The sequence below is a fragment of the Artibeus jamaicensis genome, unplaced genomic scaffold (genome assembly GCF_021234435.1).
Source record: "Artibeus jamaicensis isolate MK-2021 breed Jamaican fruit bat unplaced genomic scaffold, CSHL_Jam_final contig_384, whole genome shotgun sequence".
Classification (NCBI taxonomy): domain Eukaryota; kingdom Metazoa; phylum Chordata; class Mammalia; order Chiroptera; family Phyllostomidae; genus Artibeus; species Artibeus jamaicensis.
The window spans coordinates 18215778-18228221 of record NW_026521810.1 but is presented as its reverse complement, the minus strand read 5'-3'; positions in this window follow the sequence as shown (position 1 = coordinate 18228221).

Genomic DNA, 12444 nt, shown 5'->3' with positions numbered 1-12444 from the left:
CTAGAAGCAGCAAGAGATAAGGGGACAGTCACCTACAAAGGAGTTCCCATCAGACTGTCAGCTGATTTCTCAAAAGAGACCTTACAGGCAAGAAGGGGCTGGAAAGAAGTATTCCAAGTCATGAAAAGCAAAGACCTACAACCAAGATTGCTCTATCCAGCTAAGCTTTCATTTAGAATGGAAGGACAGATAAAGTGCTTCTCAGATAAGATCAAATTCAAGGAGTTCATCATCACCAAGCCCTTATTATATGAAATGTTAAAGGGACTTACCTAAAAAAAAGAAAATAAAAAAGTTGAACAGTGAAAGGACAGCAAACTCCCAGTTATCAACAACCACACCTAAAACAAAAGCAAATTAAGAGGACAGCTGGATCAGGAGTGAATCATAGAAATGAAGATCACGTGGAGGATTAGCAACAGGGGAGTGGGAGAAGGAGAAGGGGGGAGAAGGTACAGAAAATAAGTAGCATAGACAGTAGATAGAAAATAGATGGGAGGAGGGTAAGAATAGTAGGGGAAATACAGAATCTAAAGAATTTGAGACACGTGTTCATGAACTAAAGGGGGAAATGGTGGGGGAGGGGCATGCAAGGTGGAGGGGAATGGAGGGGGGAATAGAACAAAGGTAATGGCATAATCAATAAAACAGTTAAAAAATAAAAAATTTAAATAACTACTTAAATAAATAAATACTACTAAAAAAAGATATATTTTTTTCATAAGAGCCTGAGGAGCAAGAGCATCAGCTGCTTCTTTCCTCTGAGATACATTCTCAGTAGACATTTATTTTTCCACACTTGTCACTATTGCATGCATGACATGTCTTTCAGTGTATTTGTCTGTCCTAGTGTCTATTACACAGTGTTAATTTCCCCTAATTTATAAAATGAATATTTTTCCCTACAGAGAACTCGCCTCCAACATGACTCTTCTTCCTGTCATGATTTCTTTACCCCTTTTAGATATTGTATCAAAAGTGATTTTTGTATTTTATTGCAATAGAGTTTTAGAATAAGGTTGAGGAACAAATAAATAAATGTCTATATTCCCTTTGAACATTGAAAATATGTTTTAAGTTTTTTGAGATTCAGTGATATAGTATCTAAGCAAGTGTTTACACATTGTCAGTTGTTAATTAAAGCTTTATTGTGTTAGCAGAAGATAGTGCTAGTGTCTGAATAACAAGGATGTGAGTTACTTCTAGTGGGCTAGGACCATCAAGCTGTTGCTTTTTGCTCCTGTGCATATAATAGTGCCACCTATGTAGCAGATTTTAGATTAAAGTCAAGAATTGCATTTGAAGTTTACCAGATGTATAATTTGCTGCAGGTAACATAATAGCTGCCTAAAACTGGTTTACAATATAAGGATTAATAATTTTTCATAAAGAGATTTCTGAAAATAAAGGTTTCCAGATTTGGTTAATTTAATAGATCAGCAAATGTTCAGTTGTGTAAGGAACACTTCTCTGTATTTGTTTGTTTGTTTAGGTTCCTTTCTCATAGCCACATCATAGCTGTCAAAGCTCCAAGTTAATATCTTCATACGGCAATGCCCAAAACTAATAAGAAAGGGCAAGATTTCTCCTGCCGATGTCTCCTTTATCATGGAGTAAGTCAGGTCCAGAAGCTCTCAGCCACCTTCTCTCTATGTCTTGTGGCTACATGCAGATATGGATCTTCCACCAGCCAGAATTAATTATGATTTATCATAAGGTGCAGCCCACCTTACTTGAGCATAGTGCCAAGGAATAGTGAAACAAAACCAAGTTCATTTCACCACTGAAGAGGATAATATTTCCTTTGGAAAGAAAGTCAACAATTAAAAAAAATTATCCTTGTTGGAGAACATTATTTAATTGCTTTTATTTATTTACTTTTGCATGTCTAAAATAGTTCATAAACTTTTAATGAGGATGCTTTCTCCATGAATTTAGTACATCAGTAACATTTTTAATGACATAAATGTATTGACTTTTTATGATTTTTAGATAACTAATCCATTAATCCTTTGATCATTGCATCTCTACTCATCTTTTTAAATTATATTTTATTGATTCTGCTATTATAGTTGTCCTGACTTTTCCCCTTTTGCTCCCCTCCATGCGGCATCCCCCACTTCCTCAGAAAATCCCCCCACCACTGTTGGTGTCCACTGGTCATGCATGTAAGTTCTTCAGCTACTCCATTCCCTACACTGTGCTTTACATGCTGATGGCTATTCTGTAACTACCTATTTGTATTTCTTAATCCCCTCACCTCTTCACCCATTCCCCGACACCATACTCCCATCAAAATGTTCTCTGTATCCATGATTCTGTTTCTGTTCTTCTTGTTCACTTTGTCTGTTTTTTAGATTTAATTGTTCATAGATATGTATTTTTTTGCCATTTTATTGCTCTTAGTTTTGATCTTCTTTTTCCAAATGAGTTTCTTTAACATTTGATGATGAACTCCTCTAGTTTTTTCTTGTCTGGGAAGCTCTTTATCTGCCCTTGGATTCTCAATTACATCTTTGCTGGGTAGAGCAATCTTGGCTGTAGGTTCTGGCTTTTCATGACTTTCAATATTTCTTACCAATCCCTTCCTGCCCACAAAGTTTCTTTTCAGAAATAAGCTGACAGGTTTATGCGAACTCCCCTATGGGTAACTAACTTCTTTTCTCTTGCTGCATTTAAGATTCTCTCTTTATCTTTAACCTTTGGCATTTTAATTATGATGTGTCTTAGAGTGGGTCTCTTTGCATTCATACTGTTTGGCACTCTCTGTGCTTCCTGGACTTACATGTCTATTTCCTTCACCAAATTAGGGAAGTTTTCTTTCACTAATTTTTCAAAAAGATTTCCAATTTCTTGCTCTTTTTCTTTTCCTTCTGGCACCCCTATGATGAGAATATTCATTGGACCCCTTAAAGTTGTCCCATAGGCTGCTTACACTATCCTCATTTGGGGGGGCTACTTTTTTCTTCTTATTGTCCTGATTGGTTGTTGTTTACTTCCATACATTTCAAATCATTGATTTGATTCTTGGCTTCATCCACTGTATTGTTGTTTCCCTGTAAATTGTTCTTTATTTCGTTTAATGTATCCTTCATTTCTGACTGGATCTTTTTTATGCTGTTAGGTCATTGCTAGGTTCCTTGAGCATCCTTATAACCAGTGTTTTGAACTCTGGACCTGATAGATTGCTTATCTCTATTTTGTTTATGTCTTTTTCTGGAGTTATGATCTGTCCTTTTATTTGGGCCATGTTTGTTTTTCTCCTTATTTTGGCAGCCTACCTGTGTGTGTTTCTATGTGTTAGGTAGAGCTGCTTTGACTCTCTGTCTTAATACTGTGGCCTAATGTAGTAGGTGTCTTGCAGGGTTCAGTGGCATAGCCTCCACTATTATCCAAGCAGGGTATGGTGCTTGAAGTGTACCCTTCATGTAGGCTGACTATACCCTCTTCTTATAGTTGAGTCTTGGTTGCTGTTGGCAGATCAATGGGAGGGATTTACCCAGGCCAGTCAGCTGCAAGTACTAGCTATGACCACTGACTACGAACCTCTACCCTGTTGGGGGATCAACTGTAAAGGAGCAGAGTTGTGGTATTCCAACATGGTCAGTAGCTGTCCACTGGGTGTGCTGGCCCTGGGGTTTTCCAGGTGGTACATGCTAAGGTCAGCCCCCACCTGTGTTTTTCCTGGGGTACCGTGCCTGAGCTATAAAGCAATCTGAGATGGCTGCTACTTGTGCTGAGCTTAGAGATTCCCAGGTGAGACCAAGCTATAAATCTAGGCTGTCTGCTACTACTGCTCATCCTGGGGCTCACTGAGCAAGCTGTTGATCATTTGACAGGATTTAGAAAGTTGTGAAGCATGAACCAAAACTAGCCATTCATATAGAAAAGCAGTTTGGTTTAGTTTATAATTTGGGCTGGACAGAGTCTCTGGGGATCTTCAAGGTGGGTCAAAAAGTGTTAAACAACTTGATGGAATCTCAGCTATGGTACCAGCTTGTCAGCTATGGAAAGAGGGTTTAAAAAAGAAACAATGGTCTCTGCTCGCCTTGATGCCAGATACTTCAGTTTCTCCCTATACACCACTTGTGTCTTTCAAGCTGCTACCCCAGCGATGGAGCTCAGAGGGAGTGAATCTGAACAGGTGAGTTGTTTTGGGGTTCTTTTTGAAAAACTGCTTGGGGCTCCCAAGTACTTTCTTCCATCAACACAGTCTCTGCTGGTTGTTGCAGTCAGAAGTTATGGGGACTTATATTTCTGGCACTGGAACCTTGGACTAGGGGCTGGGTATTAGACTCAGACTAGTGGTCCCCAAGATATCTCTCCCATATGTACCTATCACTCGTGAGTGTGGGACCAGCCCATTGCATGTCTGCTGCCCTTCTACCAGTCTGGATGGATATGGTTTATTTATTTCTGTACTTGTCACCCTTCCATTCAACTCAATTTTGTAATTGTCAGCCTTTCATTCAACTTGATTTCTGACAGTTCTGAATGGTTTTTTTTTTTATATTTTAGTTGTAATTTTGATGTGGTTGTGAGAAGAGATGAGCCATGTCTGCCTACTCTGCCATCTTGACCTGAACCCCTTTTCATTTCTCTTAGAGAGAGAGAGAGAGAGAGAGAGAGAGAGAAAGACATCAGTGTAAGAGAGAAACATTGGCTGTCTTTGTGGAACAGGCTTAGAACCCAGAAGCCAGGCATGTGCCCTAACCAAGAATCAAGCCTGCAGCCTTTCAGCGCGCAGGCCAGTGCTGCAACCAACCAAGCCACACAGGACAGCGTGAAAGTCAGCAACTTTTGTCATGTGGAGTTTTATGTTTTCAAGTTAATAAAAGGGATGACATAGCAAATAAATAGAAAATAATGATTATTTAGAATTTTTCTAATTTCAACTTACTTTAGAGCTTTTAAAAAGAGAAACATTGTTACTTTCTAATGTTTCTTAAAATTTTATAATTTAAATCGACTTTCTAAAGGTGTTGTCTCCAAATTAGTATTGTAATAATCTGTTTCTTTCACTAGTCACATTGTCAACATAAATTTTCTAATTCTTAATTACTTCATAGACACTTTAGAAAAAATACATTAAGAAATGCTGTATTCCCCAGGATGGCTTATTGTAAGAATTCTACAATAAGAATAAGAATTCTTATTGTAAAATAAAATATGTAGTTATGTTAAAATGTGTTGTTATATGTAATTAAATATGATACTTAATTTTTCAGAGAAAAAACAGAATTAAATATTTAAAAGGTAGTTTTTTCCATCTAAATTAACATGCACAATTACAGTTTATCATGACAATATGCAAATCTATCCTAGAATTTCCATTTAGAGATTGTCTTTAGATTTTTCTCATTTTTACTCTCTTTATTTTTGAGGAGTGGGAATAGAAATGAAATAAAACTCTTGGGGCCATGATATAACTGATTCCTCCAAATAATTTCTACATCCAGTAGTTATCTATGGACTAAACTCGTTATTAAGATTTAGGGGTCAAAAATAAGATTTGATTAAAAAATATATGACTTCTGTCTTTGTAAAACTATTCTAAATACAAGTTTTATACAAGTTCCTGTAAATTTTTGAGCAACAGTATCACTACTGGAACAAATATATATGTATAGAGATTATAAAGTGAAATTTTTTTATTTAGATATATATGCTTTGTTCTTTTTTGGATATTAAACTTTTGACATGTGTATTAGAGGTATGTTTCCAGTTTATTTACTTTTACATTTTTGTATAATTTTTAAAATATATTTTATTGATTATGCTATAATGGTTATTCCATTTCTTTCTCCCCTTTATTCCTCTCCACCCTTTACCCACCTCTCACCATCATTCTCCTGCCTTAGTTCATGGCCATATAAGTTCTTTGGTTTCTCCATTTCCCATTCTATTCTTAACCTCCCCCTGCCAATTTTGTACTTACCATTTATATTTCTTATTCCCTGTACCTTTTCCCCCACCCCAGTGATACCCCTCCATGTGATCTCTATTTCTGTGATTCTGTTTCTGTTCCAATTGTTTGTTCAGTTTATTTTTGTTTATGTTTTTTTTTAAGGTTTGGTTGTTGATAGTTATGAGTTTGTTGTCATTTTACTGTTCATAGTTTTCATCTTTTTCTTAGATTACATCCCTTTAACATTTTATATAATAAGGCTTGGTGACAATGAACCTCTTCAACTTGACCTTTTCTGAGAAGCACTTTATCTTCCCTACCATTCTAAATGATGGTTTTGCTTGATAGAGTAATGTTGGATGGAGGTCCTTGCCTTTTATGACTTTGAATACTTTTTTGTAGCCCATTCTTGCCTGCAAGGTTTCTTTTGAGAAATCAGCTGATAGTCTCATGGGAAATCTTTTGTAGGTAACTGTCTCCTTTTTTCTTGCTGCTTTTATGATTCTCTATCTTTGATCTTAAATAACATAATTAGGATTTGCTTTGGTGTGTCCTTCCTTGGGTTTAACTTCTTTGGACTCTCTGAGCTTCCTGGACTTTCTGAAAGTCTATTTCCTTTGCCAGATTGGGGAAGTTCTTCATTATGTTTTCAAATAAGTTTTCAATTTGTTGCTCTTCCTTTTTTCCTTTTGGCACCCCTATGATTTGGATGTTGGAATGTTTAAAATAGTCTCAGAGGGTCCTAAGCTTCTTATTTTTTGAATTCTTGTTTCTTCATTCTGTTCTGGTTAAATGTTTCTTTCTTGCTTCTCCTGCAAACTGTTGATTTGAGTTCTGATTTCCTTCCCTTCACTTTTGGTTCCTGTATATTTTTCTTTATTTCACTTTTCATGGCCTTCACTTTTTCCTCTATTTGGCAACCATACTCAGCCATTTCTGTGAGCACCCTGATTAGCAATGTTTTGAACTCTGCATCTGATAGGTTGGCTATCTCTTCATCACTTAGTTGTATTTTTTTTTTCTGGAGCTTTGATCTGTTCTTTCATTCGGGCCATATATATATATTTTTGTTTTGGCACACCCATTACATTTGATGTGCAGAGTCTTAGGTATTCTCCAAGGCAGGGCAACCTCTTTGCTGCATGTGGCACTGTATGTGGGGGAGGGGTCTGAGAGGGAACAATGCCACTCGCTCAGCTCTCAATGGCTTTCAGTCATTTCCTCCTCTACCCACAAGCAAATTGGGACCTTCTTATGCTGATTCTTGGGTCAGTGGTTTTGTGTACATTCTTGGACCTTGTGGGCCTCTCCAAAGAACTCTCCTGTGAGGCTGGGAGCTTCTCCCACCAGCCCAACCCCCACAGGTTTTCTCAGTCAGAGGTTTTGAGGCCTCATTTCCCCTCACTGGAACCCTGGGTTTCTATGTCTGCCTTGCTACCCAGTTGTTCCTCCCCATTTATCTACATGCAAATGTGGGACCACCTGCTCCTCCAGCTGCTGCCTCATCTGATCTGCCAGCTGCCACCCTTCTGCAAGTCCTCTCTACCCTGGCTTCTCATCTCTATCCCTCCTAATAGTCTGGATGAATGTTTCTTTTTTTTTAACTCTTTAGTTGAATTTCCATACAGTACTATCTTCTAGCAGTTCTGGTTATTTTTTGTTTTTAAATTTCTTGTCCTTTTGGTTGTATAAGGAGACACAGTGAATTTATTTACACCTCCATCTTGGTTGGAAGTCTATTTGCTTTGTTCTTACTGTTATTTGTTAAACTTTCTAGTTTTTTTAAACATCTAACACTATACACATATTTTAAATATCTCAAGTTTGCTTGTATCAATAGTTTGGTAATTTAAATTCAAGGATAAATGATTCTCAAGTATCTCTTACTGATCTCTTACATTACTATACTTTGTCTGACAATTGAAATCAATCCAGTTTGTCTTTCTGATGAGCTTGGCAATCTTCATATATGAAGTATGTGATGGACAATTTCTCTGAATATCCTTTCTGGCTTCATAAAATAGACCTCTTGGAATGTGCTGAGCTTGTAAAACAGGTATCCAAAATAGAAAATGAATAAGAATTCTAACTTAAATTGGCCATTATATGAAATGAACAAAAGTAGCTACCATTTCCTGAATAAGGAGTGATTTTTTTCTTTCTGTGGGGAGATGGCAATCAACTTGAGAGGTAAAAAAAAGAAAGTAATAGTAATCTGTTCCCTATAAAAAGCAGCACTTCTAAGATTGTTGTGAGACACTGCAATTGTGAATTGGTAAAAGAAGTAAGTTGCTTTTTTCACATTATTGAAAATCTACTTTCATATAATTAAGTCTTATATCTCTTATTCTTAGTAGGTAATCTGCACATGTGAGGTGATATCTATACTGTATAAATCAAAAATAAAATGCAATTAATTAGATAACTGGGAAAAGGTGAGCAGCTGTATAGATTTCTTATTTCCTACTTGCCATTATGTACACTAGGTATTTTATGTTTTAATATGTTCATAGTTGAAGAAAGTACCTACATGCTCATGGAGACATACACATATGATGCCTATTTTCTAATGTAGCGTCTCCTCCACATGGTTTACATGACCAGATTGAATTCCTTTTATTTGTGTCTGAGTCAATCATCCCAATACTTTTGCTGCTTTACTAACATCCTTTCGTCTGAACCCTGTATTTGTCTTTTTTTATCTCTGCTTCCATTATCCATCATTAAAATCTTAATCACATCTCTTCTTACTCAGTTTGCTAGCTTGCCCAGAAAGGTTATGCTTTCCTTCTGTATTATATTATAAGCTCTCTTTGAATAAAGAACATATTTTTTAATTTCCTGGCATTTTTCACAGTGCTTGGCATACAGCAACCATTTAAATATATTATAGAATTGTATACCTGAAACTTATAAACTTTTATTGACAAATGTCACCTCAATTAATTCAACAAAAAAGGAGTATTTTGTGTTGAACAAGTTAAAGTAGAACCCCAGTGCTGAACACACTAAAAATCTGTAAATGATTGTATTTTGATTGATCTACTATCATCATAAACCAACCATTTTTCTCTAAAGATTACCAAAATTATATATTTAAAAAGTATATACAGTTATGCACACAGTGAAAGAGAAGGCACAGTTTAAGGGTTGTGTTATAAAGTTATCTCAAAGCTTTAAGTCACATATGTTCAATATTTTCCTCATATGTCTTTAAAGCCATAACAAATTATAAACAATAATTATTTTATTATATGTCACTAAAAAAAGCTCTATTTTTTCTTTCTCTCTTTATACATACACTACACACAGAGACACACACATTTGCATGTACGGACACTTATACACGTGTCTTGGCATTTCAACCATTTTGCACTCAAGACAACTAATGCATGCCTAGAGAGAATAAGATCAGGGTTATTTTTGGCCATCTTAAATCATTTAAAAAATATTTTGGCTTATTTACAGTGTTTACTTGTGTGTTCATATTAAGCCTCAAATTCTAAATACAAATAATAATGGATTTTTTCTTTGTAGGCATTAAATGAGACAATGTGGTTGTATCTCATCTGTGAATTTTATGTATTCATTTATAGATTCATTTGCATGTTGAATAGATATTGACAAAGTGCCTACTACGTGTGGGTGGTATTCTAGGTAATTGATCAAGGCAGGCAAGCTTGGTCCCTCCTTCACTAAAACTGCAATGGACTTGAGAGACAAAAAAATCAACATATAAAGCAAGCAAATATTAAATACTGTCAATGCTAAGAATAATATTCAACTGGGTGTTTGTTTAGACTGTAAGTACTGCAATTACTTTGTATAAAGACCCTGAGGCAGAAAGCAGCCTGGGTTGCTGTCTAAGGAAGAAGAAAGCTATGTGTTGGCTCTTGGGGAGGAAATACGAGAGTAGCTGCTGATGTGATCAAACGGTAGGCAGCCATCAAATCATGTGAGACAGGAGAGGCCGAAATAAAAGTTTGAATTTTATTTAAAACTTGAGCAGAAGCCACTGTGGTTTCCAATAATGAAGGGACATGATCAGATTTTATTTTAGCAAAGAATACGTAGGCTGCTCTGCAGAGAGATAAGAAGGGGAATCAGAACAACTACTTAGAAAGCACCTGCAAAATCCAGTCAAGAGATAATCTGGAGTAATCTAGCCTGTCAGAAGTGGAAATAAAGAGAAGTGAATATATTTTAAGTATTTATTGCAAAGTAAGCAAGAGGATTAAATATGAGAAATTATGATAATGGCTACACACTGTGTGCCATGTGCTTTACCATTCTCATCATCATTGTGTAAATACCGGAATGACTATGGCTTATCAGACAGCATCTCAGCAGAGTGGCGGAGACAGATAGCCTGGATATGGGAGAAGTCATATAAACCTTCTGTGCTTCAGTGTTTTCCTCTGTGAAATGGGTAATAATAATATTACATCACACAAATAGTTGATGACATAATTAATATATGCAAAGTGCTAACAATAGTGCTCAGTACTAGCAACTGCTACTGTTAAAAAAAACTTTCATGGGTAAAAGTTTTTCTGAAAAATTTTTATTCCACTGGAGAGAGAGAGAGAGACGGAGAGAGACTGACTGACCAGGTCCTGGCACTTGAAGTCTAAATCACTTGCTGTGTGGTTAGCTGAAAAAGACAGGCCTATCTGCCATCCTGGAGTTGAGAAATGCTTTTATACATAATGTTTCATGGAAGAAAAAATGTTAGTTGTTTTGAAAAAATTGACATTAGCTATCAATAAATGGAGTAGCAGAAGGTGAGTCATAGGACCACGATGTGTAAGGAAGAAATATTTATTACTGTTGATAGGTTACAGGCAAGAATCCTGAAAGTTCATGCAAGTGCAGTATGTGGTGGACTCATGTTGTCAGCTAACAGATGCCTAGATGTTTTTTTTAAAGATTTTATTTATTTATCTTTAGAGGGGAAGGGAAGGAGAGAGGAAGAGAAGTATCAATGTATGGTTGCCTCTCGTGCGTTCCCTGCTGGGAACTGGCCTGCATCCCAGGCATGTGCCCTGATTGGGAATCAAACCGTGATTCTTTGTTTCACAGGCCAGAGCTCAATCCACTGAGCTACCCCAGCCAGGCCCTGCCTGGATGGTGATTCAAAGCTCCAGCATGCATTCATAATTGCAAGCAGTCTTTTTGTTAGTTGGCCTCTGGCTATTAGCAGGCTAACTGTCCTGTCTCTTTCTCTCATTCTTTGACCAGCTATGACTTAATTTAGAATATATCAGAATGTTTTTTTCTGTCAACAAGGTGATAAAATAATAATTTTCATAATAATTTAAAATTTTTGAATGTCTTCTATGCAGCATCGATATGATTAAATGGAAAGATGGATGAGTTTGGAGTACAATAGACTTATACCTGAATTCCTGCTCTGCAAGACATCATTTCTTCTTGACTTTGAACATGTTACTCAACCTCTCTAAGCCTCAGTTTCCCCACCTATAAAATAGAGATATTAAATTCTATATCACAAGAATAATGTAAGAATTAAATTAAATACTTATAAATCATTCAAAACTGTGAATGGAACTGGCAATAAAGTAAAATATTAGTTGCTATGAAAAGTTTCTATGAAAAGCTTCCAATCCACTAACTCCTTTCTATAAAATTCGCTAATATCCATCTTAGTCATGTGACCTTTTTGGCTAAGTACATGTTGCTGATGTTACTCGAGGGCGGTCTTTGCATGTGCAGGTTTTGGCTTGCCCTCTTGTGCTCTGGTAGCACATCATGAGAAGACTATTAGCTGCTGGTCCTAGGAAAACAAGGAAATATAAGGAGCATATCTGAAGCCTGTTTGAAACCTGGAATCATCCAGTGAAACCACAGAAAACCCAAATACCTGTGAGTAACCAAAGAAGCTTTTATATTCTTATAAGACACTGGAATTTAAAGGATGTTTGGACAGCAGTTTTATTACTGCCAAAGTTGATTCATACTTTAGCTTTTTCCTTTCTTTCTTTTAAATTGTGCCAATTCCAAATATTTAAATTATATCTGAAACATAATTTTCCCTTGAGACTTAAGTAATTCTCAAGTATAGCTCTCTAGGCTGTGTAACTGGAGAAGCTCAAAGGGGCCACACTGGCATGACTGCCAATATCAGTGACTGAAAGTAACCACACAGGATGCTCTGATCACAAATTCCTACCCAAATATATCGTAGTGGGTAATCATGCCCCAGATCTACAGCTTCCTTAGCAAAAGTCATGTCTTAATCTTAAATGAACTCTGTCCATTGTTCATATGCATCTAGGATAATATATCTTTCAAATGTTAGAGTAATTTTTTTCTACACCCCTTGAAAGCACAACTCCTGGTACCAGAGCACAAAAGTGCCAGAGCATGAGACCACATAATCCTTCATTATTATCTTGTTCCCCATATACCATCTCTATGTACTATAAATGTTAAATGTTCTGTACCAACTAATGTAGAAGTATATGTTTCTTCATTTTGCTTTTTATCCAATCCTTGCAGTTTCCTTACTTTGC